Source organism: Lissotriton vulgaris, chromosome 1_1, assembly GCF_964263255.1.
Source record: "Lissotriton vulgaris chromosome 1_1, aLisVul1.2, whole genome shotgun sequence".
Classification (NCBI taxonomy): Eukaryota; Metazoa; Chordata; class Amphibia; order Caudata; family Salamandridae; genus Lissotriton; species Lissotriton vulgaris.
Genome location: NC_141685.1, coordinates 2,054,489,854 through 2,054,517,195, shown reverse-complemented (window position 1 = coordinate 2,054,517,195; position 27,342 = coordinate 2,054,489,854). Strand labels below are relative to the sequence as shown.

Here is a 27,342-nt window from a genome sequence, read left to right as displayed (position 1 = left end):
CATTTCGAAGTTACTTATAAATAAATAAAAAAAAGTGGATATGGCTCAATGCTGTGCGTGTGGCGCCCTTTTCTGAATAGGCGGATAGAAAGTGGCATGAAAATTAAACATAATGAGTGAACATAGTGGAATAATCACCCAATATTCAATCAATATCTCAAATTCTGGCAGTGACGTTGAACAGTCTTACTTAGCGATTCATTTCATTCAAACCATTCAAGGTTGCAGAGTTTTGAGTAATCTCGGCTCAGTTTCCCTGTACTCAAAAATTATCTTAAATACAGAGAATGAGATGCATCCTATTACAAACCAGATTTCATAATTTCAAAATGTCATCACAAAAGACAGAGTCAATCATATAAATCTGTCTAAAAATTCCATTCACCTGACAGCTGTCAAATGTTGCAATATTCTGATATATAACATGTGGAACCATCACATGTGATAATGGAAAGCCTAATCTCGAGAGATACATTATCATTCAGACAAGGTCTCATCACAGCACTATAGTCTGACAATGTTGCACTTCAAGGTCTCATAACATTCTAGAGGTTAGTGTGTCTCATTTCCCCAGATGAAATGCCATCTCTTCCCCACTGTGAGGCCTTTTGGGTGTTTTGTTGAAAGGTCTATAATGTATCTGGATTCCAACCTCCGTAATCTCCTTAGCCGATCACCACCTCGCGCATTGGGAGGCACAATGTCAAGACCAAAGTATTGAAGTTTGTTACGGTCCTGCTTATGAGCCTCAGCGAAGTGGCGGGCCACTGGATAGGCCTGATCCGCCTTGTCTATAGCTCTAAGGTGCTCAAGTATTCTCAACTTGAGCTCCTTAATAGTGCTCCCAATGTAGCGGAGGCCACATGGGCACTGTAGACAGTAGACGGCATATTGCGTACTACAGGTGATAAATTTGTTTATAGTCATTTTTCTCCCTGTATCTGCTATTACGTATGACAGGACCCGTTTACTGCCTGCGCACGCTTTGCAGCGGCCGCAGGGGTAAAAGCCTTTTTGATCCCTTAGGGTGTTAGTTCTCTGGGGTAATTTATCGAAATGGCTGGTCACTAACATATCGCCTACTGATCTGGCTTTGCTAAACGTTAGAAGAGGATGGATTGGTAGGTCTTCCTTAAGCACATTATCCGTCAGAAGACTGTGCCAGTTTTTATTTAGCATCACTCTTAGGTCTTTAGCCCCTGACGAGTATGGAGTAATTAATCTGAATTTTCCCTTGCTGTTACCTGCTTGCTCAGTATGTCTACCCCGTATAGGGTTAGTCGTTAGGAGAGTGCGTCTTTCAATTTTCCTTACTTTATTTAGAGTCTTTCTCAGCAGTTTTTCACCGTATCCCCTTATCTTAAAACGGGATACACACTCCGAGGCAGCCGCCTCGAAGTCAGACTCCCTTGAACAGTTTCTACGAAGCCTAAGTAGTTCCCCGTATGGGATGCTGTTATTCAGTCGGGGGGATGACTGCTGCTGGCAAAGAGTGTAGAATTGCCAGCAGTCTCTTTTCTGAATAGGGATGTATGGAGATGTCCTTCTTCCACAAATATTTTCAAATCCAGGTAGTCCGCTGCCACCGGACTAACTGAGCCCGAGAAGTGAAGGTTGACATAGTTTTTATTCAGTACATTGATATATTCTTGTGCTGTGTTACATCCACCACTCCATACAATGAATAGGTCATCGATGTAACGATGCCAGCATATGCCCTTCCCCTCTCGTTCCCCAACTGTACAGCTCCTGGGCACTTGCTCCTCCCACCAGCCTACGAATAAATTTGCATAGCTGGGGGCAAAGCAAGTGCCCATCGCCATCCCAGACCTCTGAATGTACAGTTGATCCTCGAATAAGAAGATGTTGTGGGTCAGGCAGAATTGTACAAATTCAAGAATCATAATGTTATGCCTTGCAAAACGTAGCTGGCGTTGTTCCAAGGCATGTTTGACAGCTTCTAAGCCATGTTGATGTTCTATCCTAGTATATAAACTAGTAATGTCCAGTACCATCAACAGGTATCCTGATTCCCACTCAAGGTCCTGTATTTTCGTCAAAAAGTCCTTTGTGTCCCTCACATATGATTCTAGAGTAGACACCAAAGGAAACAGGGTGTTATCGACGAACCGGCACATATTTTCTGTTAGGCTTCCAATAGAGGAAATGATTGGACGACCAGGCGGACAGTCACGATGCTTGTGTAGTTTAGGGAGGTGGTAAAATGTTGGAGTCATGGGACAATTAGTTCGTAGGAATAGGTGTTCATCTCTATTGAGCATCTGGAGATCGTACCACTTTTTGATCAGTTCATCATATTCTTTAATACTTTGTTGATAAGTCTCACTGGTACATTTGTTGTAGAACTTCTCATTCGAGAGCTGCTTCAGAGCTTCCTGTTTGTAATAGTTCCTAGTCATTAAAACCACGTTCCCACAATTATCTGAGGGTTTCACTATAATGTTCGTGTCTGCCATTAAGGTCTTCAGTGCATACTTTTGTGGTTCCGTGATGTTATGATCAAATTCATGGTGGTCCGCTTTGCGATATTTTACTAGATCATTGTTCATAGCTTCAGTAAATACGTCAACTGCATCCCAAGGGGATTGGGGAACAAAGATAGAGACTGGTTTAAATCCACTGTCGTCTCTCTCCTGTTCTACTCCTTGCAATTCAGCTCTTTGCGCCATATCTAGTTGAGCAAGGTTCTGTGTCTGTTCCAATTCCAGGTTGTCCAGGATTTCCACAGTATGTAGGTCCCTGATACTTAAGGCATCGGTTACAGTTGTCCTGGATCCTTTATTCCCCTTGTCTTGTAGGTGCGGACGTAGTTTAAAGTATTTATGCAATTTTAACTTTCGCATGAAGCGGAACAAATCGATTTCAGTCTGTGTGTATTCCAACTCATTGTTGGGGCAGAATGTTAGTCCGAGTCTTAGGACTTGTTCTTCATCAGTCGTAAGCTCTCTGTTTGTTAGATTGACTACTGTGAGATATATATATATACACCTACTGGTGGTCGCCAGTAGATATATATAGTTAGGACCTAGTTACCATAGGAAATCCCCAACATTCTATTGGGAATAACTTTGGCGCCGATTGAGGATTTTGCATGTAATTGTCCTTAAAATTGCTTCGCTCCGCTCCGCTCCTTCCCTGAAAGTTTCGGGGGGGATTTGTCAAGTGGGGGCCGAGAAAAAAGGGGGGGTCCCAAAACGTGTTTTCTCCATGTTAATTTCCATAGGGACCTTTAGACACGGCTACAGCCGGAACGGCTGAATGGAATTACACCAAACTTGGCAAAATGGTAGGGTCTGGTATGCAGATGTGCCTTTGCTATGTTAGGTGAAAATCCCTCCAGTAGTTCTTGAGAAAATTGAATTTGAAATTTTTCAAATGGCATTTTCTATGGGACCTTTAGACACGGCTACAGCCCGAACGGCTGAACGGAATTACACCAAACTTGGCAAAATGGTAGGGACAGGTATGCAGTAGTGCCTTTTCTATATTTGGTGAAAATCCCTCCAGTAGTTGTTGAGAAAATTGAATTTGAGCAAATTATATATCTATATGCGCTCAATATTCTATTGGGAATAGCTTTGGCGCCAATTGAGGAATCTGTGGTAATTTTCCAGAATTTTGGCCAGCTCCGCTCCGCTCCGTCCCTGAAAGTTTCGGGGGGATTCATCAAGCGGGGGCCGAAAGGGGGTCCCAAAATGTGTTTTCCCCATGTTAATTTCCATAGGGACCTTTAGACACGGCTACAGCCCGAACGGCCGAATGGAATTACACCAAACTTGGCAAAATGGTAGGGCCTGGTATGCAGATTTGCCTTTGCTATGTTTAGTGAAAATCCCTTTTGTAGTTCATGGGAAAATTGAATTTGAAATGTTTCAAATGGCATTTTCTATGGGACCTTTCAACACGGCTACAGCCCGAATGGCTGAACAGAATTACACCAAACTTGGCAAAATGGTAGGGACAGGTATGCAGTAGTGCCTTTTCTGTATTTGGTGAAAATCCCTCCAGTAGTTGTTGAGAAAATTGAATTTGAGCAAATTATATATCTATATGCGCACACCGTACGCGCACCGTAAGCGTACGGTACGCGTACCGTACGCATACGTGCGCGTACCTTTACGTGCGCGAGCGACTTTCTGATTGGCTGGCAGTCGACAGTCAACATTCCAAACTGTCCAAACCAGGAAGTGTTGGCCACCATCTTGTTTTTCAGGAGAACTGAGGCACAAGAAAGCCCAAAACAAGAGTGGAAAATACAAAAAGGGGGCAGGGTAGAGACCCCCAACCCTCTAGCCCTCCTCAGGGGGTCCCAAAAGGACCCCCAAGGGCAAAAAAAAATAATAATTGCTGGGTACGCACACCGTACGCGTACGGTACGAGTACCGTGCGCGTACCCCGTGATTTTACTACTGCATCCTTCTTACCACAATGGCGCTTTCATACGTCTCTTCAGCCTCTGCTGCTCCATGTTCCTCACGAGTGGGTGGTGCTGGTCTTTCTCCAGCACTGTGTGACAGTGACACTTCAGTGGGCGGTATGTAGATGTAGTGGTAGCAGCAGCATGCATCAGCGCCAGGCCTTGTGGCAACAATGCCATGAGGATGGTTTTGAGTTCATTGAGGAACCCAGATACCAGTTGCTAGTGTGCAGCCGTGGCAGCCGTTCTTTCAGCATTGGCCCGCTCCATGGTCTCCATGAGCCCCCGCATGTTTCCCAACTCCTGGGCGAGCTTCCTGGAGCCACTCTGACTAGTCAGTTGTTCTTGTCTCTAAGTCAGGACTCTGGCGATGTCAGACATGGTTCATTGGAGGGCATGGAGCAGACTGTGGGTGTCCATTAGGGACTGTGAGTGGTCCATGATGGGACTTAGACACCCACGTATGGCATCTAGCTTGTCAGCCATGGGGTCGAAGCCCACCGGCACCTGTTCAGGCAGCTGCTCCTGGCATCCTAACACACAGCATTGGAAGGGCATGTGTTCTTCTTGGGGGTCCTGGGAGGCAGCCATGGTGGTGGTTGCTGCCTGCTGCGTGGTCTGTGCAGGGGCTGTGATGTCCTTGTTGCAGCTGGGCTGGCCTACTACTGGAGGTGGGCTGTGGAGGCAGTCAATGAACTATTGGAGGGCGTCAGAGTCTAAGCTATGGTGGTCCTCCTCGTCATTAGAGAAGAGATGGCCGGGCTGCTCTTCAGGAGGTGTTGATTGTCCCTCTGCAATGTGAAGGGAAGATGCAGTTTAACAATGTGTTCACATGTATGTTGTTGCATTGTACATGTTTACATACAGACTGCATGACTGTGTACATTGTGGCTGTTTAGGAGGAGCTGCCTATTTGATGGGGGGCAGTGGACATTTCGACAAGACATGTGTGTGTTCGTACTTGTACATTGCCATCTCACATTTCCCTGCAATGCCACTTGTGATTGGCCAGTGTCTACACCCAGTCAGCACCAGTTGTGGCCTGTGTTATGTTGTGGACGTGTTGCGGTTTGTGCATCATTGTTGCTGTGCTCTGCATGTTATCTGTGTGTGCTGCATTTCAGGAGTGTGGCCCCTGCTGCTCTGTTTTGCTGCCCCTTATCTCCTTTCTGCGATGTGCCTTTGCCTTCTGTGCTTATACAGTGCTGAGATTTTGCATACTTGGGTACATTAGTATCGTAGTGAGAGTTGGGGTCTCGGACATGGTTTGTCCGCAGATGTGCTCAGCTCAATTGTGCTTGTGTGCCATTGTGGCCATCACTCCCCGTCCCCCCGTCGCCCCAGTTCCTGGTTCTTACTCACCCTATTGCTGTTGTGTTCGGTCATGTAGAGCAGTGTCCGGTTCCCCGATTCCAGTCACCGTCTCTGCACTGATGACTGTGGACACCATTTCCTCCATGTCGTCCAGTTCCTCCTGTTGCGCAGGACTGCCACCTCCAGTCTGCATTGCTGCCTTCAGGTTGTTGGCGAGTTTCAGATCGGTTTTGCACTTGACGTCATTCCAGCACCCCTTGACCTCTTTCATTGTCCTTTTCAGCACTCCCACTGCACTCACTTTGTCCACAATGGACTACCATGGTCCATTTTTAGTTACGAATGACAGAGGGGAGGTGACGAACAGTTGTTGATGGTGTTCGACCACCTCCGTTATCAGGATCCTATTTTCCTGCGGACTGAAGCTCTTCTTCCTACTCTTTTTCTCCATGGCCTTCCCTGACCCTGAGGACCCAGGCAGGTCCTCCAAGGGGCTTGTGGGGTTCTGGTTCTCCTCTGTACTTGCTCCAGCAACATCCATTGTGCTTCGCTGTTGTTTGGCATTTGTTTGTCAGTTTTTTTTCTACTTTGATGGTGATTTTTCCCACTTGAAGCAGGTTTTCGCTGATTTTAGTGTCGCAATTGGCCTCACCGCAGCTTTTTTTGTGTTTGCGTTTCGCATTTTTGCAGCATGGCGTTGATTTTAACACGGTAAGTTGACGCGTTAATTGGAGACTGTCACATGGTACCGCCGAGTTGATAATGCTTGGTTAACACAACGTAAATTTCCTGCCAAACACTGCGATGTTGGAAATTGCGTTAAGTTACTTTTGCAATAGTTATCACACTTTCTTGAGAATATGCCCCTTTACATTTTATAAACGTATTACTCAAACATTTTTTCAGATACACTTTTTTACGGTTAATCATTTGGAAGACCTGCACCACATATCTTTAACCTGCACCACACAACTTTGAGTGGCAACAGTGGAGATCTCTTGCTTATAGTCAAGTTTTACGGCTGTGTATAGTCACATTGATCCTGCTCACAGATTGTTATTGTATGATTACATAGGCTATACACTTTATGAAGACTATCGGGCTGGCATACAGATATGGATTTGCAGGTGCCCAACAATGTAAGTTACAGTAATGGTGTTATTTTTCTGCCTGCATTGAGCTGGTCTTCAGTTCCCACCTCTGGGCAGTGTTTTATTATTAGAAATATTTGAGGCCAACACAGATGTGAAAGGCTTCAACCTCCGAGAACATATCTATCATCCAGCCTAGTGAGATAGAGTTTGGCGCGAAGACTAAAGAGTGTCCGCTCTGGTTTTACATATATAAATAAATGTAAACGTTTCTTGCAGATTATCTATCCCTAGGGTTACAAATATCTTATAGGCTCACGCAGCAGTCTCTACACAGATAATATAGGTCCTGGCTGTATAGATGCCTCTTGACTTAAAGAGATTGTACAGGCCCAGACATTTCACAGCAGAGCTATCTAGTGTTCCTGATCTCTCAGACAGTATACAGTACACCTAGTCCCAAATGTAGTGAGTTTACAGGCTAAGGTCTAGGACAGAATTATCAATAACGTGCATTGATGTAACAGGCTTTGCAAAGTAAAGCTAATCCATAGGTTTCTTCTTCCATACAGGATCATTCAACAACTGTTAAAGTTGCAGTTGCAACGGCCTTACAAGCTCAAGCCCTAGAATCCTTGTACACAGATTTTGATGTTTTGTAAATCACACTTGACACTCGCTCACAAAGCATAACGAAATAAATGGTATAAAAAAGTGAATAGCTTTATTATGGGACTGTCAAGATCCTTTAACTGGGGGAAAGCGTGAACAGCTACTGTTCCCTCTCAAGCACAAATGCTCCAGACTCATATAAAACCCACATGCATGCCTCACCTGCATAATCAGAAATTCAAATCTAACAGAACAAGTGTCCAAAATGGGCTCATAAGTTTATGTTCTACTGTAAGAAATTATCACTGTCAGAAATCAATCAAACATTGGTTTACGATGCCATCCCGCTGCCTGCTTTGTCACTTCCAATAGAGTTATGTTGTTCTTCAATATCTTGTCATGTTAGTTCTGTAGGTTAATCTCTACTATATAAATACATCCTTTCTCCACTACCGCTATCGACCTTATGTCCATTTCTTCTTGTGCCTATCAGTGTTACTACAAACTGGCCACACATTGATGATTGATAACTTTTAATGCCCATCCCACCATGAGAGGTGCGATGGATTCAATACATCCATCTTTTTCATGATGTGTCATCTTGTGTTAACTTGTATGTTTTATAAGATTAATATCAAATGCTTATAGCATTCTCACTTCAAACAGCTGTAGCTACTATTATCAGACAGCATTGTAAACAATACGTCTTAGAGAGAGTTTTGGGTCTGCCCTTGCATATGAATGGTTGGCCATCTCATCATTCTCAGTTCCCTGCTCTTGATTGGTTTTTCTACCTATCGTTGTGCTTGTCTTGCCCATGAAACATTTAGGTTTTACCCTCATTTTTAGTGTGTTCACTGTATCCTTCTACTGCTGATACCAGTCAAACCATGTTTTCAATTTGTTTACTATCAACATTTGTGACTTGGCACTTCATGGGAGTACATGTTCTCCAATTTTCTCTTTGGAGATCTCTGTTTTTGAAGCATAAGCCTGGCTTCACAGGTTCTAGCTCTTTGCTTCAGCACCTCCTGCTCCTCTTTTCTAGAAGTGTGGTCTGTTCTCTTCACCCACTCTTAACTGCCTTGGTATTTCTAACTCTTCCCATCTCTTACATTTCTACTGACACATCAATGACATAAGTGCCTCCAGGCTTCAAAGTCTTTCTGTTATATCCTGAGGTTTACATGTATTTGTAAATCAGCCTAGGTCCTCCTAGATGCTCAGCCAGTGTGAGAGATGGTGACGGAATGTTGGTGTGCCTGTGATGAATGGAATGCCTGGGTGACTGTGTGGATGGGTGGGTGACAGTTGGAGATGGGCTGAGCAGCTAGGCAGGCTGCTCCTGGTGGGGCTGGCATAGGAGATAATGTAGCTGGGTTAAGAGCTGTTACATGGCTGATCCCTGTTTGATAATACAAGACATGGATTAATAAAAAAGACTTTAAGAACTTACAACCTGGCTACCAGTGTCTTCATATACAAAGTACAATACTTTCTTTCTCGCTTGATCCTCTTCCATCTCTTGCCACCACTATTGCTGTGGGAATGAGATTGTAAAATGGAGCAAGCATTGGCATATCGTATCCAAATCCGTCAGGAAATTGCACTGGTTGCCAGTTAGACAAAGGATCACCTTTAAAGCCCTCTGCATTGCTTGACAAGCAATGCAGAGCTTAGGCCTTGAATTTCTTAAAAGCAGTATTAACTGGTACATCTCAGGTAGGACACTATGGTCCACGACAGCCAAATGTGCTGTATTACCCAGGTTTAAGTGATCTTCCTGGGGGTAGGGGGGCGGAAATTTTATGATTGGAGCAGCAAAAGCATGGAACTCAATTCCTTAGAATAACAAAGCCATGCCCAAACTGTTAGCCTTTAGAAAGGCTTTGAAAAACTGTTTTCTTAATAGTTCTAACATTGCTGGGTTCTCATCTTATAATAGTGAAGCTAGCATCAAGACGCCTCTGAGCATTTGAGCGCTCTAGAAATGAATTTAACATAATATAGTCAATAGTAATGGGTGGGAGTCTCGTAATTTTACTTTAAATACTTTCAAGTTGGCCGTCACATTGCTTATAGATGCAACATGCAAGCCATCTTGCAAGTATAGACATTAAGGTTCATATGTCTTGGAATGCTACATTTATACTTCTACAATAGATGCAACAAAGCATGGACATGCGACAGGGCTGGAAACTTGGAACAAAGGGGCACATTACCAACAACTAGCGATATTTATCGCTAAATGGGCTTAGCGAGTTTTTTTTTATCGCCAAGCATCGACGGATATTATTGCAGAAATAACGTGCTATTAGCAACATTTATCTTTAAAGCGATAAATATCCGGCGATAGCAGCAAAATGCGTGAATATCGTTGAGAATGCAGCGATATTCACGCATTAACGCCAATATGGTCTTAGCCATAATATCCACCTCCCATTGGATATAATGGCTAAGAACTGGTCTGAGCATGCGTTAGGCTTTGGAGGTATTTGCGCTTAGCGCGAATATTTCCATTGCTACGCCTGCGTTGATAATAGGCGATAGCGATGTTAGCGACTGCTTTCAGTCGCTAACAGGTTGGATACGCCCACTTTGCATGTCATTAGCGATAAATATCGCTGACATGCAAAGCGGGCCCCAAACCTCTCGCTGTCGCTGTCTGCTGTTAGCGACAGCTTGCTTATAGGGCAATAGAAATATCGCCGCTAGGCGGCCGAAAACGGCAGCTAAAGCGGAGATAATCTCTTATCACTCTCCTTGATAATATGCCCCGATATTTGCTATACTTATAAGATGAGCACCACATTGCATCTACACCCAACATGGCAGGCATCTAGGAACAATAGAAAATAATGTTCCAAGAATGTTGATTCTTATTTTGTATACTTCCGAGATGGCCTCCGCGTTGCATCTACATGCATCATAATGGCTATCTTCGAACTATAGGCAATATAATTCAGTTTTGAAAAAATGTATTCGGTATTGGAAAAACCATAGGAATGTATTTACAAAATATATCATACATAAAACAATGAAATAGCATTCCAAGGAGAATGATAAAAGACATACACAATGTACAGTTTTAAAGTGTGGAATACTTATAATAATAACAGCTACAGAAAACACAACAGAACCCACTAGCAATTTTAATTTCAAAAGCCTCTAAGGGTCCATTTGACTAAATGGACATAGAACATTTAAACACAAAACTGAAGGCCAGTTATCCTTCCATAGATTTACATCCTCTATCCGCTCCCTCCAAAAAGGAACTCTAAAGTACACCTCAAAAAAAGGAACTAACTGTAAAACCCACTTCAGCGTTATCTAGAAGTTGCAAATTAGGCAACGAAATTGTACACTGCCTGAATGCCAAATGCCTTAAAAAAGATTTGCAAATAAATAAAAATACATGCTAAACAACTTACAAAAAAACATAAAAAGTAGTAAGGACTGGAGAAACGTATCATCACATGGGCAAACTTCCGGGTTGCTACGAAACATTTCAGGCCCAAGCCTAAATCCTAGTAATTGCCAGACAGTCCCTACCAGAAAGTGAACTAAAAGGGACCTTTCACACTGAGTTAAAGGGAAATGTAAATACAGAATAGTTACATAATTCCCCTAAATTGGATATAATCCTTAACAGAAGGCTTCTCTCATTCATACCTTAACCTCTCTATCGACTATAGGCCAAAACAGTAAGCTTGACATTCCACTTGCTCTTAGAAAAGGACTCTGGCATATAAAAAAAATGTCACATAAGGAATCCTTCAGATAAGCAAGCCACGGTAGCCTACGTTTTTGCTTACAAGATAGACAGACCTTTTCCCCCCCTGTGCTGAACTTGCTTGAATACTGTAGTTTCATGACGAGCTCAGCTCGTCATAAGAACAGCTCAACCGTGCCTCATGACGACCTGTTCAAGCCAGCTTCCTGTGAGGTCCAGAAATAAATCCAAAGCATCAAAGGTGCAAGACACACTAGATCCGAAGCATACTGCTATGATAACTCTGTGTGCATAATCTAGTGTGAGCTGGCTTGTGGGAGTGAATGGAGTCCCCTACAGACTCACTTTTCCTCTAACTTGAGCGATGATGGATCAGCACACCAGCCCCATACGAAGCAGCTGGAACATGCTTAGCTTTATAAACAGAGAGAAAATTCATCATAGTAGTGTGGCTTGGGACTGTGGAAGGTTAACCCCTTCGCTGCTGATGACGAGCTCAGCTCGTCATCAGCCACGGTAGTCGTGTGCGGATGACGAGCTGAGCTCATCATGTAACGCGGCTTTTCGTAAATTGCCGCACACAGCGGGAAAAGCCGCTGCAGCGATGCGGTTAAGTGTTACTTAGGCAGATTTATACATATTCAGACAAGCCTTCTAGACTTGAGTACACCTACTGCCCGATGATTCAAAATATCTACCTAGGTGTGGGAAACTGTTAACCTCAGTCTAGACGTTACCACCAACGGGTATATTCAAAATGCTAATTTTGCCTGGGCCGCCAGCCATAATATGGGACTTAATGAAGTAGTTGACTGGCTCCAGTTCCCCATAAAAGATACAAAGGACCTTACAAGTTTGCAAAGAGCATTAGGTGTACGGGCATTAGGAACTGCATCATCCACATAAAATAATGCTGGAATGTGGGTCTACTCCATCTTCAGAACAGCAATAGAGGCACTAGCTAGACAGGGGATAAGGTTATATATATATAAATATTAAATAATAATGGGGTCATGATACAACCCTGTTGTTCTCCCCAAGATAGATTGAAAGTGTCAGTCAACCCGCCCATAAAGCCATAACAAACTCTGGCTGACAAGTTAACATGAAGAGTATCTAAAAAACAAAAGAGACTTCAAAACCCTTATCCAACAATAGTGGCACAACTTGGTTAGATTAACACAATTGAATGCAGTTGACAGGTCCATAATGGCGAGGTACAGTGGGCAGCGCCCAAAATAAGATGCAAATTCAGGCACTGCTCCACTGTACCCAGCGTGACCTCAAACCATGCTGACAGGGGTAAATATGTTTATTTTCTTCAGATCAGAATTTATGGAGATAAAACACATCCCTGCCTAGTATATTCAACCAATCAGTGAAATGGGTCCATAGCACCTTGGGGCGTTTAGGTCACCCTTCTTAAAAATTGGAATGAGCACCGAGCGAACCATGAGTGTGGTAACTTGTTGCTCAAAAAGGTGTTACACATGTTGGCAAGCAGAGGACCCCAGACCTCATGTCTACACTTAATAAAGTCAATGGGCATACCATCAGGCCAGGCGCCTTGCCCCCTGGACTTAGCTTAATAGCCAAGGTGACATCAGCTAAAAGAAATGACAGGCATGCAGCATCCCAAACATACTTAGTAGTAAGTTGGTTAACGTCTCATCCACCTTTGTGAGATAAATAGCCTAAAAACATGAAAACCATTCACTGCCAGTAATGTTGAATCACAGCGTGCTTGCCGCGGCATTCTTCTGACGAATTCTATTAACAAACTCCAGAAACTTTTACTGTTCTTCTTCAGCCTCGGTCCGTTCCCAATCTGCTTGGCCACTCAAACCTTTCTAGAGTTTTGCTGAGCATTCAGCTTGAACCGTCTGGGTTGCATAGGAACAACCTTCTCTGGCTTCATCAGGCTTTCTTTAACACATAGACAAAGATTCCCAAAATGAGCCAACAAATCATCCCCCTAACAACGTTTGATGAACAGGCAAAAAAGGTCCCTTGGTTGTTAGAAAAAAGGGAACACGAAAAGGTTTAGGTGCCAACAGGGACCAATATAGCCTTTGCCCATTGTTAGAAGAAGTTGGCAGCGTGAGCCTCCTAGCGGGGGAAAGCACTTTTAATATTGGGAAGCACCCTGTTACCACTAAGGCACTATGGTCACCCCAGTCAGCTGCTAGGGTGTAGCCCTCATTGAAAACCTAGGGAAAATTATGTGTAGAAAAAGTTAAGTTAATGGTAGAAGGGTGACACTGCTCTTTAAAAGTTGGCACTGGGGAACAATCTTTGTCAAAAACCTGAATGATGTTAATAGGATCGCATACTGCTATATAAGATGCTAGCAGCGCACCTCTATGGCCCATGTCTGCAAAATGGCCAATTGCAATCACACTCCCCAAGCTCACAGTATTGAACCTTAGTTTAGCATTAAAGACACCACGTATAATACAGTTTGGGTGTGCTTTCCTTCCATACCATGGGACCTTAAGTTACTGTATGAAAGAAAACAATTTAGCAAAAGTAAAACAGACTGCATTAGTAAATTCATCGCTGTAAAAATGTATTAAATAAAAATAAAAGTCTTTAATTAGCACATAGTAAAAGGCAGAGCAACAGGTATCTAATTCAGCTACCAAAATATTAGGAAACAGATTAATGCAAATTGAAAGACCACCCTTAGCTCGACCACGAGAAGAGGAAACTGAGAACCATGTAAATCCATCACTTTATACAAGGGCAAGTGGCCCTGGTCTCTTGGAAAAGAATATTATCAAAACGACTATTAGCTTTCAACCAATCTGGATTAATATTTTTTAACTAATCCCTGCAATGTTCCAATTAATCAGTAAAAAAAGGAGGGCGCCAAAGCAAAGGGCACTGGAGTGCTGAGGCATTTCCAGGACACGGGGTGATTTCCCACTAACGATAAAATAACAAGAACAGGCTTTGCTACGTCCTCTAGTGGATAAGTAACTAGTCAGTTTATTTGGGAACAACTTGAAAGAACTGCACAATGATTAGCTAATAGGACGCCTCAAGATGAGTGCATACTTGCCAGTGGCAACATGCTGATCAGGGTTCTGGTTAAAGTTGCAACTGCTACCTTGCAATGCAATAGACCCTGAGGGTACTGGGATGTACTGATGTTGACATGGACAAAAATAAACTTTGGTTTATAGAAATAACCCAACGGGATAATCATAATCTTGCTTTCAATATGTGCCCGGTCAAAAGAACAGGTCAACTAACTGTGGACCAACTTGGGCGGCTAGAATTGATGATGACACTATCCCCTTCTCAGTTGTTCGTGGATGCATCAGTCCAGCCCACCACACATAACATAATGATCCCCAAAGCAGCAGAACATGTGAATCCTCTGCTCCTACCCAACTAGTTCAACACCTGGTTGGTAAATTGTTCAACGGTCTTAGACAGACCATACAAAAGCTGGGTACCCCTATAAGTACTGCAATATGAACACACAATAGCGTGATAACATGTATGGAGGGCACTCAAAATGTTTGGTACCCTCAAGAGATTTTATCTACCTTTTCCTAATTTCCTACTCTAAATCCTGGCAATTCCATAAATTGGATGAGGTGGGCTCCCTCATCAGGGCACATACTCTATGTCACTTAACATGATAGTTTAAAGAGCTGGGAACCGGATCTACCTCTCTTTGGCAAGTTGTAAGGTAAATTTACCTAGCCCAGGTAGTCTGTTCAGAGGTGTTGACTCCTGTTTTCACACTTTCATCAAAGAGAATTTCTCTCCTTATTCCTACCCGGCCCCCAGGAATAGCCATCTGGTGGGGGGGTTAAAAATGGCAGCCCGTGCAAGACTCCTGCCCAAAATCAGGGCTCTTCCTAGTCCCAGCTGCTTAGCTTCATCTTACAGTCATTTACAGGGATAGATAGTTGAGATGTACGCTGTAGAACTTAATTGCTAGATTTCTTCATCCAGGTACCATTCACAGCCCACAAAACGTGGGCCTGTAGAGGGGTTGAAGCACTTGGAGGGGCACCTTCCAGCAAACCTGGATTGGGTGAAAAGACAGCAACAGTGGCAACATCGGAAATGCCTCCTAAAACCAGAGACTGTCCTGGCAAGGTTTTCCTGGAGATAGCTGCACTATGAGAAAGTGGGAGAAAAAAGTAGGTTTTCAACACCCTTGAGATGATCCACATTCAGGCATAGTTCTGCTTGAAGAATAGTCATAAACATTTTACAGCAATCATCCACTATAGTTTTGGTAAAAACCTGGATGAAGTTGGTGCACAGACAAAATCCCCCTTGATTTAATTGGTTCGATTCCACACAGCAAGAAACCTTTGCCTTCCTCTTTTTTCTTCTGGACATCGGAGAGCCAGAGCTGGCCATAATAGTTATTGTTAGTGGTGGGTGACAGAAATCAGGTTCGCGCAAATAAGGACTCTCACACAACTCTGAATATAGTATAAAAGGTCACCTTTATTACCAGGACAGCCAAAGACAGACCCGCAACATAACTTTTCCAACAAACTTTATCTTTATTTATTTCTCCAAACCTTTCATATAACCATTTCCTTTTTCCAATTCTTTCTTTTCCGATAACATAACTTGTTTAGATACCATCCTTGAGTTTTCCTTCTTCTTTTTCCATCTCTTCCCCCACCTACCCTCCCAAGCCCTCCCCCTTAGAGAAAGGATGAATCCGCTCTAGATTATCCAATCCCCATCACACACGCCGACTAGACAACAAAAGAGTCTGCCTGAGTTGTCCTGAGGTGACATCCTGACACTTTGCCTAACTCAATAGGTAGGCATGCCTGCACGACTTTATGATCAAGCTGCGAAAACCTTTCTTTGCAGCCTTTTTTTTTTTTTTTTTTTTGACAACGTAAAGACACCACAGACACAACAAAAACACCAACCCTTGATTTGTTGAAATCAGGGCGGGTGGGTGGGTCAAAAAGCGACTCCACAGTTCACCTCACTCGCTCAGAGTGACGTCGCCCTCCCTCCCCACCCTTCACTTGACCCTAAACCCCTCCCACCACCCAATCAGGTCGCGTGAGGTCGTCCCTCGCGCGAAATCCCCCAGGGGGACATTGGCTTTGCCAAGTGCCCCTGGGGGCCCATCGCGCAAATAAGGACTCTCACACAACTCTGAATATAGTATAAAAGGTCACCTTTATTACCAGGACAGCCAAAGACAGACCCGCAACATAACTTTTCCAACAAACTTTATCTTTATTTATTTCTCCAAACCTTTCATATAACCATTTCCTTTTTCCAATTCTTTCTTTTCCGATAACATAACTTGTTTAGATACCATCCTTGAGTTTTCCTTCTTCTTTTTCCATCTCTTCCCCCACCTACCCTCCCAAGCCCTCCCCCTTAGAGAAAGGATGAATCCGCTCTAGATTATCCAATCCCCATCACAAACGCCACCCAGGAAAACCCTTGAGTTTTCCTGCCCCACCCTCAGAAAACCCTCCCCTAATGCAGAAAATAGTCCGCTCAAGACAATACCTAATGACGGAGAAGGAAAAAACTTTATTTCCCCAACTTCTTCCCTTCCTTACTTTGGTTTGGAGCACCACAAATCGACACACCAGAGGTTGGCCAAAGTATCTCTGAGCTCCATCAAGTAGTATGACTGCCCCATTTGTGATAGATGAACCCCGTCTTCCCTTAACAAGTGCATCATTTCACCATTAAAATGCTCATGGGCAATGACCGTAATTCCCATTGCCACGCAGTATGTCTTCAATGCTTTGTTAACTTTCTTGCGGGCCCTCTCAACCGCGGCATGAACCCTGGCACCCCTCCACTGGCTCCTGTACAGAAATTCTGTCCACACAAGCCTGGCCCCTTGCCATCTGTCCTTAATCACAGCCAAATCCAGCTTCATCTGTTTGATTAAAGCAAGACCTGAACACTCCACCAAGTCATTTTCCCCCAAATGTAGGATCAACAGATCTGGAATGCCCCACACTTCAGCCATTTTGTTCAGTACCGAAAACAACTCCCCCCATTTCATTCCCCCTAAGCCCTTCCAAATCACCTCATGGTCATTGCCATATAGTCCCAGCCCTCTCCCACACAGCTGCTGTTCGGCAAAGTTCGCAGCCCACTTTACTATAGAATGGCCGACAATCCATGTCCTCTTTTTTCGAGGAAAATCCGCCACTCGACCTGTGATGGAAAAAGTAACAGTAACTACCTGACTTCTACAATGAGTAACTCTTTTTTTTTTTTTTTTTTTTTTACAACCGGACATATTTAAAACAACAATTCGATTTCCATCTACCAATTCGCTGCAAATCTTCTGCCCCCCAACCCAACCTTGCCGCTTCTGTAGCCGCACCTATTCGGAACGAATGCGTCCCAAAACAGTGCGAATTTTCACCCACGAAAGTCAATGCCTTCCGTAAAACCGCTAGAAATTGAAAACAAGTTAACTGTGTTTTGTTTTTATGGCAAAATATCCCACCCTCTCGAAACACCCCTGAAGCCATAAATGCCTCCCACTCCCCAACAGGGCAGCAACCCTCCACCCCACTCCTGCCCAGGCGCACCAACATCCCTCTTCCTGCCTGGTCTGTCTTTGACCTTCTCAATGTGATTTGCAACACACCACTGCCCAAAAGAGCAATATCAGATGACCGGATCCCTTCCTGATTACGTAACCCCAATAATTCTGATATCCTAAATGCACCGAAAAACAACCATATCATGCATAACTTGAACCGAAACCATTCCCACTCATCATAACAACAAGAGGGCAACACCCCCAACAATTTTTGCAACAAGTTGAACGTAATGGGGTCCCTCAACTTCTTTGCCTGCCCAAAGGACCTCCCAAAACCCTTTAGCATTTTCTGTAAACGAAAACCTTTCTGCACCTCACACCCCAATTCTAGCTGACTATAAAATGAAATGCCCGCCAACTTGCCCGAAATGGTGGAAGGCGACAAACCTTTGTCTATTAAACTCAGAACATAACACCACATAAACTTTTCATCCCGCACCGCCGAGCCATCCTTGCCGTGCTGTGCGGTGTAAATCAAAAAACCAGACCATGCTAGCTGATAGCTGCGACGCGTGGATTCTGATAAGGACTGCTCCGCAAACTCTGCCATCCTCAATTCCCCAGGTCCCACATGTTCGGCGGAATCAGTGTTCTGCATTGGTCCGCTCCAGGCGCCAACTCCCGAAACCTCTGCCACTGGCAACGAGACAAAGCGTCGGCAATTGAATTGTTGACACCAGGGATGTGTTGGGCTTTAAACACAATATTCAGCTGCAGAACACGCAACATGAAGGCCCGTAACAATTGCAACACCTTTAAATCCTTTGCCCGCTGCCCGTTCACCAGAAAAACCACCGCCATGTTGTCGATGTGAAACAACACGCAGCGGTCTCTGAACTCTTCGCCCCAAATCTGCAGCGCCACCAACAAGGGAAAGAATTCTAAAAAAGCAATGCTGCGTCCCTGCTGCAACCACTGTGCCGGCCACTGCTCTGCACACCACCTTCCGTCCCAGAACACGCCGAAACCTAAGGCCCCAGCCGCGTCCGAGAATATCTGCACTGGCCAGACCGTGTCCTCAGACACAAAATTGATGGACACGCCATTGAAATCGTCCAAAAATCGTAGCCAAATGCTCAAATCCTCCTTGATTTTTGCTGTCAAACGTATGTGGTGATGCGGCAAGTACGCCCCAGCCATCGCAAAGCCCAGCCGCCTGCAAAATGTCCTGCCTGCCCTGACAACTTGACAAGCAAAATTCAAATAGCCCAGAAGCCTCTGGACTTGCTTCAGCTGCACTTTTTTAGCTCCCAGGATTTCATGCAAAAAAGACCTGATCTCTTGTACTTTTGTTCTGGGCAAACGGGCCACCATCTCCATTGTGTCTATTTCTATGCCCAAGAAGGTCAACCTAGGCGTTGGGCCTTCCGTTTTGTCCTCCGCCAAAGGCACACCAAACTCTTTAGCCAAGTCCTGGAAACAAGCCAAGACTTTAGTACATTGCTCCGTCTCCGCTTTGCCCACAAACAAAAAATCATCTAGGTAATGGCATACAGCTGCATGATCTGAGCGCTGGACTACACACCATTCCAAAAATGTACTAAATGTTTCAAACAATGAGCAAGAGATAGCACAGCCCATGGGTAACACCCGGTCCACGTAATATTCTCCTGCAAAGTACATACCCAGCAAACTAAAATCAGCTGGATGAATAGGCAAAAGGCGAAAAGCGGCCTGTATGTCACATTTTGCGAGGTCAGCTCCTACCCCTGCCTTGCGCACCAATTCCAAAGCGTCATCCACTGACGCATATGCCACTGCTGAATCGGAAGTGGAAATGAAGTCGTTAACTGAAAGCCCCTCCGGCCAAGACAGATGATGTATCAGGCGGAACTCACCCTTTGCCTTCTTCGGGATAACACCAAGTGGCGACACAATTAGGTTTGGCAAGGGACAAAATTTGAAAGGGCCAACTACTCTGCCTAATTCCACTTCTTTCAGTAACTTCACCTCCACCACCGACGGCATCTCCTTAGCTGACTTCAAGTTATCAGCCCAACGTGAAACTCTGGGGCCTTGATAACCAATCCTAAAGCCGAGTCTAAACCCCCAAAACAACTTGGCCGCTCCTTCCAAATCCGGGTACGTTTCCAATGCGCTCAACATGGCCTGTAACCTAATTGGAGTAGGCGCCTTTTGGCATAAGAGGCGGCACAGATCCTCTCCCCCCCCTCTGGCCCCTACCGTGATCTCCCGGGTGTTGGTTGGGGAAGCATTGGTAGACAGCATGTCTGCCCCCGCATTGGGAGCATTCATGTTTAAATTTACAATACTGGCGCACGCAGGAACCTCTGTTGAAGCTCCAACATGATCCAGTTGTGGGCAACTGTCCACGTCCGACGCCACTTGCCCCTTGTGTGGCGGGACGCTGAGAAAAGGGCCGGTAAGGAATCGGCAAACCACTGGCTGTGTGGATCGTGTTGGCAGAAGAATGACCTGTCATCCACTGCAACCACAACTCCTGATCAACCTCCCCCCATGGCTTATCGTGGAATAAACTCATTCGCGCCCGAAACTCCTCATCATAGTTCAGCCAAGCGTAACCCCCTGCCTGCAAATGTGCTTTTCGTATAACATCTAAATATTTGAAAAGCGAAACCGCCCTCTCAGGGTACCGTTCACTATATACGCTGGCATAAATCAAAAAGGCCGCTGTCCAGTTTTCTATTGTTTTAGGGACTTTGGGACGGCGGGACAATTCAGCCTCCTCCTCCTTAGAACCTTCCTTTGCTTGCAATTCCCTATGAAGGAGCCGAAACACATCTATATATTCATGATCCCAAATACGCTGCCTAGTTCTGGTCGACAAATGTATGCCCAATGGCATTGATACTCCCATGTAAGGTAATCTCGTACCACTCACTTTCGGCAATTCACTCTGTTCCGAACTAGTAACCGATGAACCCGGGCTTTCATGTCCCGGCCTCCCCCCATCCCCTGACACTGCCTGTACATGTTTACATTGCTGTGAACCCGCGCCGTCCCCAACCTCCACCCTCACTGGACCACCCTCTGCAGGCGCCCCACCTGAGACACCCGCCAACGGCCGTGTCCAAGCAGCCCACCAGTCCGTCTTACCTGCTGGTAACTGCGCAGCCCGTTGCCGAAAGTCCTCCAGACCGTCACGCCGATGACGTCCGCCTTGCATCCCGTGTGCCGGTGAGAGATCCGCTCCAGAACTCTGTAACACACTGGCAGAAGTTAATCTCCTCTCCCCCCTCCCAACCCCAGCTCTACCACCATGAGACAGACCACCTCTTGTCCCATAAACATTCTCTTTATCATAATCACCAAACTCATTTTCGAGGTGTTGTTCACCTTCCGACCTTACCAAACTCCTACCTGGCCTATTGCCAGACGCTAAGTTAGTAACAGCACCTTGAAACTCAGACTCGGGCCTCCGTGCAAAGCGCCCAGTCGCCGAAGTTAAATCCGCACCAGATCCGCCTCCAAAACTCACCCCCCCCTGAAACACCGCGCTCTGCGGCGCCGCCTGTGGATAGCAGAAATGCTCATCTGGTACCATACCAGCAGCTCCAGAAAGGTACTCGCCGCTCGAGCGAGGACCCACACCATACTTACCTGCCACCTGAGAAGCTGAAGTACCCGCCCTGCCTGACCCAGGCAGCTCTGTATGTTCCACCCACACCCATTGGCCTTGTGAAATCGCAGACCCCATGCTATGGATCACCTCAGGACACCCAGGCGGGGGCCTGGCATTTGGAAACATTGAAGTGTCTTCTTGCACCTGTCTGCCCACCCCTTTGTCACCCCTGCCCCCCCACCTCCCACCCTTGAACTGCCTTGCTGGTTGTTTCCATCGCACACCACCCAACCCCTGTTCCTCCTGCAAAAACTGAATATCATGCGTTAAATCAACATTAAAATCCTCCTCCACCACTTGTCTCGGGGGGCCCCTAGGCCGGGGAACAAGAATGTTCTGACAGTCCTCGAACTCAACCAGCTGGTGTTGCTCATCGACGTCAGATGCGCCTCCCTCGACCTCCTCGCCTTCCTCAACTCCCGAAAGCTCATACTCCTCAGCCTCGCTATCGCTGGAATAGTCCACTAACATTGGACTCCGCCTGGCAGCCTCTAAATCTGGCGCAATTTCAATTTTCTTTCCACTCGAATGCTGCCCAGCTGCCCTCACAGGTAGACCTGAGGTGGCCCTCATGCTAGGACATGGCGCAGCCTCGCAAGGCTCCTGGGACGTCGACGCTCTCTGCGCTTCAAACTCCCTGTCAGCCTCTCCTTCAAACAGCTGGACCTGAGACACGCGCGTGTCAAAACTACCACCAGCGCTGCCTCCTCGCCTGCCAGCTCTACGTCGAAGGGGTGCCACACTGACACTGCGGCCCCCCCTGAACTCACTTGGGGCTGACGACGAACGCGGGGGCGGCTGCTTCTTACCCCGGCCTCCTCGGCTCGTCGAGCGCGCTCTCCTGGCCCTCGCCGCTGGCGTCCTCACGACGCTGTCCTCTTCCTGACGGTCACTGCGCACTGACTGACAAGCCGCCACCGCTCGAGACACACCTTCCGCTGCCAAGCGACGTGGACGCTTCACCACCGCTGTGTCATCGAAAGCGCCGGGCCTCAGCAAGTCGCTCCTCCCTACAGCCACCAAAGCTCTCACTGCCTCAATGGCAATCGCCTCCGCCGACATGCTTCAGAAACTGACTGAAATTCTGTCAAAAATTCACTCGCAACAGCGACTGACAGCTCTGACAAGAAGTAAACAGGGCGCCTCAAAAAGCGACTCCACAGTTCACCTCACTCGCTCAGAGTGACGTCACCCTCCCTCCCCACCCTTCACTTGACCCTAAACCCCTCCCACCACCCAATCAGGTCGCGTGAGGTCGTCCCTCGCGCGAAATCCCCCAGGGGGACATTGGCTTTGCCAAGTGCCCCTGGGGGCCCAATACTAATGGAATTCATAAGAAGAGTAGCCAAGGTACACGGGAAATTAACCAGAAAATGGGCAGGAGCAGGACCAAGACCAAGGAACAAAGATAGGGCAGTTTCAATGAAAATTACGCACACCCACCTCTCCAATATTTGATCAATGAAAGTGCTTTTAACTGGTACAGCAAGTGAGTTGGCTGCATACGCGCTGTAACCAGCAACTTCATTTTACTAGTATTTGTGATTTTAAGTTTGTGTTTTCAAAATTGAAGTACTGAGAAGTTAGTACCAATGCTACAAAGGATTTTAGAACTGCACGCACTAATACAATTGTAAAAACCCTCACCTGTGGTCCTGCCCGATCCTCTCTGTTCCGTCATGGTAAGTGCCGATTGAGCGGAGGGATGGGGCCGGCCATTTTCACTCACTTCCGACAAAACACTTTCGCAAGGCAGCGGTCTAGTGCTACAGGACAGTGAATACTTAAGCCGATGCCAGCAAGAACGTGCAAAGACAGCAGCAAGTGAGTTGGCTGCGTAAGCGCTGTGACCAGCAACTGCATTTTACTGGAATTTGTGATTTTAAGTTTGTGTTTTTAAAATTTAAATACTGAGAAGTTAGTACCAATGTTAGAACAGATTTTAGAACTGCACGCACTAATACTATTGTAAACACCCTCACCTGTGGTGCTGCCCGATCCGCCATGTTCCAACATGGCAAGTGCCGATTGAGCGAGGGGCTGGGGCAGGCCACTTTCACTCACTTCCGCCGAAACACTTCAGCTAGGCAGCGGTCTAGTGCTACAGGAAAGTGAATACTTAAGCAGATGCCAGCAAGAACGCGAAGTGGACGTGCGCAGAGGGCACGCCGCTGGCGCGCCAAAGGAAAGCCCGTCTGCGCCCATCGCAGCCAATTGGGGCCAGGGGCCACTAATGCAGGCCAATTTACAAATGTTCAAAGTCTAAAATACTCGAGCAGTAACCGCAGAGATTTAGAGCCGATGGGCCTAGCACAATGCAGACACAACCTATTCGTAGACCAAGGAGTGAAGAGGTGTTCACATTGCCCATTCAAGCTAGTTACAACATTAACTACTCTTACAAATCAAGAAGGCATGGGGCTGAATTACCTACTCATTAATTGCAGGTCATTAAGTAAACACAAAACTGAGATACATGATTGCATCATCAAAAAGAATTTGGACATCCTATTTTTAACAGAAACCTGGCTGGACGAATTCTCAGCTCCTGACGTCCTACAAGCACTTCCACCAAAATATGGAATCCTTAGAGTGGATCGCCCGATAAAAAAGGGAGGGGACCTAGCAATGATCTATAAATTATCTATAGACTGCTTGATGCAAGAGGTAGAGATAGACTACTGCAAAGCTTCCTCCTTCACAATAAAAGTTAACGCCAGGCATATAATAAATGTTTTTCTGATTTATTGACCTCCAGGGTCAGCTTCAGGTTTCAGAGAAAGCCTACACTATAGCAAACAGTTAGTTCTGGGAGACCTAAACCTACCTTTTGACAACAAATCATGTGGAGATGTGCGAGCCTTGAGTCAGGACTTAGCAGTCTACCAACTAGATCTAAAATCCACACGGATAACACATCAACCAGGGCATCTATTAGATACCATTTTCTCAAACTGCCAGGGGCTGACAGTTGACTGCCCAACAGTGGTACCATGGTCAGACCACTATTTAGTGGCCTTTACAACTCTCTAACAAAATCACTTCGAAAAAAGGAGCCGTCATATAACAGCAGACATAGGAAATGGAGGAATTTTGAGGGAAATAGCTTTACACAGGCTCTGTTGGCAAAAACCCTCCCTCTTAAACACTGACATTAACCAGGAGAGTCAGGAAGCAAATAACTGGCTCAAAGGTGTGCTGGATGGGGTTGCCCCATGGGCAACCAGTACCCCGTGGAGGAGCACGAAGAGTGCACCTTGGTATAACCAGGATTTAAGGATGGCAAGACAGGCATTTAAAAAGCTAGAACGTAAATGGAAGAAGGGCTTCTTAGACTCTGATACAACAGTTTATAAGCTAAAGCAGAGACAGTACCATGCACTCATAAAGAAAACACGAGCTGCATACTACACGGACAGAGAGGATTTTCAAAGAAATATCCTCATTAGAAAGAACAGTAGCACCTGCCGCTTGTTCAGAAGCATCTTGCAATAAAGTCGCAGAATTCTTCGGGGAAAAGATATCTAAGATCTATGACACTTTTCCGGACAACGCACAAAACAGACACCTAAGCCACAAGGCACAAATTAAGGAATGGGAGGGAACCAGTATCTCCCAGTTCAGTAGCCATTCCCTAGAAGAGCTGAAAAGGATAGTGCTGAGCATAAAATCGGGATCACCACTTGACCCAGCTACACCTAAGGTAATTTGTGCAGGACTAGGAACAATATTACCCTATATCCAGCAGCTGTTAGAAACCTCCTTCAGATAACAGAAGGTACCTGCTGTATGGAAACAAGCCATTGTTCGCCCACTGAAATAAAAGCAGACAGCTGACGGGAACATAATGGAAAACCTGTGACCAGTCTCACTACTCCCTTATTTTTCAAAAATAGCGGAAGAAGTGGTCAAAATACAGTTAGGGGCACACATTAAGAAACATGACCTACTGCATCCAACACAATCATGTTTTAGATCATCCTATGTAACTGAGACAGGACGGCTCTATGCCACAGAAAAAGTACGAAAGAGAGTGGACGAAGGTCTGACAACTGCGCTGGTTCTTCTAGACCTCAGTGCAATATTCGATACGGTGTCACATTAGCTGTTTGTGCACCAACTCAGAAAGGGGGGTGTAGACAGGGCTGCCCTGAATTGGATGGCTTCTTACCTGCACGGTCGCAGCTTTCAGATGTCACAAGTCACACACACCTCCAAGACACAACAAGTTAGCACAAGGAGTGACACAAGGTTCAATATTTAGCCCAATGCTGTTTAATCTATGCGTTGCCCCCTTGGCCGAAACAGGGGAGAAACACGGTGTCACAATAGTGTCATACGCAGATGACACACAGCTTGTGGTCACCTTAACTCAAAAAACTGCACTAGCGGCCAGTAGCTTTGCGGAATGCCTGAAAGACTTAGCGGGGTGGATGACAGATAGTTGCCTGAGGCATAACGGTAACAAGATGGAAATACTGATAGTTGGAAACACCCCATCTATCTTATCATCGGCATGGTGGCCAGCGAGCTTAGGTCAGAACCCCACCCCAAGGACGGAGGTGAATAACTTGGGGATATGGATAGACCATAGATTATCCTTTGAGACCCATATCAAAAGGGTTGCAGGTAGATGTTTCAGAATCCTCAGAATATTAAGCAAGACCCTAGACATCCTACCTCTGGCGGCAAGAAAAACCCTCACCCATGCACTCGTTACTTCCAGATTAGATTATGGAAACCTGCTGTGTCTGGGTGCCAACAAAAATGTCTCCAAAAGCTACAATCTGTTCAGAACGGACCACCCCTTCTGGTTTTGAATCTACTAAGGAAAGCATCCTCAAAGAATGCACTAAAGACATTACATTGGTTACCTATCCACAAAATAATCACATTTAAGGCACTGTGCATTGGGCATCGAATCTTGCAGGTCAGGCATCCACTGTACCTCAATGACCTTATGATTCCTTACGAGACAGGAAGACAACTGATATCCACCGGGACACATTTGGTGAAAGTCCCAAGGATCAGGAAGGCACGAATGGGAGAACGCTCCTTAGGTTACTTAGCAGCAAAAAGCTGGAACTCCCTTCCTTTGACCCTTAGGGGTGAACCATCAGAGAAACTTTTCCCCAAAAAACTAAGAACGTGGCTCTTCATCCAAGAATAAGTAGTAGTACATGAATTGGGAGGCACTAATTCCTGAAGTTTTCAGAATGTATTAATAGTGCGGGGACACACCAGTGGGTGTAACCAGGCGCTCTACAAATGCAGAAAATAAATAAATAGAATACAATTTGTAAGTTAACAAGCATTGGCGACGTCAGAGGCAAAGAACAAATATTGGCAAAGCAAGACTGATTGGCTTTGTCAATGTGCACCTTTGCAGTTCTACATATAACTAATCAAAGTTTTTCTGGAATTTCCTGCAATACCTTTTAAATTCCAATTAAGGATATATTACTGTCATATTTTCCGCTACAAAATATTGGCTCTGTATGTCAATTCTGCCTATAATTTACATTCAGCTTTCTGAAGCCCACTTGAGGACGGGCCACAATTATAAATCAGTAGCGGCTGCTACCGGATGACGGTGGTGGGGAGGGGGACAGGGAAAGTTTTTTTACCTGAAACAGCCTGCCCTCCGTCCTCTTCATTTTTCGGTCACAGTCCGTCCGGTAGCAGCAGCAGGAAGCACCCGGGCAGCAGGATCTCATGAGCCAATCACAATGCTGAAATGCAGTGTTGTGAATGATATGAGCACCGTGGTTCAGGGCTCAGATGGGTACAGGGAGGCTTTGCATGTTCCTCACCAGGCTATGTAATGCAGCCTGGTGGGGCATATGCAAAGTGCACATTACTGCTTGGCTGGCCCAAGAGGGCCGGCCAAGCAGTCATGCACAAGGGAGTGCAAACCACTCCTCCTCCTGCTCTGCCCAGCCCTGCCCGCCCCATGAGCCACTG

At 45.7% G+C, this 27,342-nt stretch overlaps 1 protein-coding gene across 1 annotated transcript in view; it reads left to right on the top strand.

Moving 5' to 3' along the window:
- LOC147751601 (solute carrier organic anion transporter family member 1C1-like) overlaps positions 1-27,342 on the top strand; it is a 569,256-nt gene that overhangs the window by 366,175 nt on the left and 175,739 nt on the right. The gene's annotated exons all lie outside the window — the stretch shown is intronic.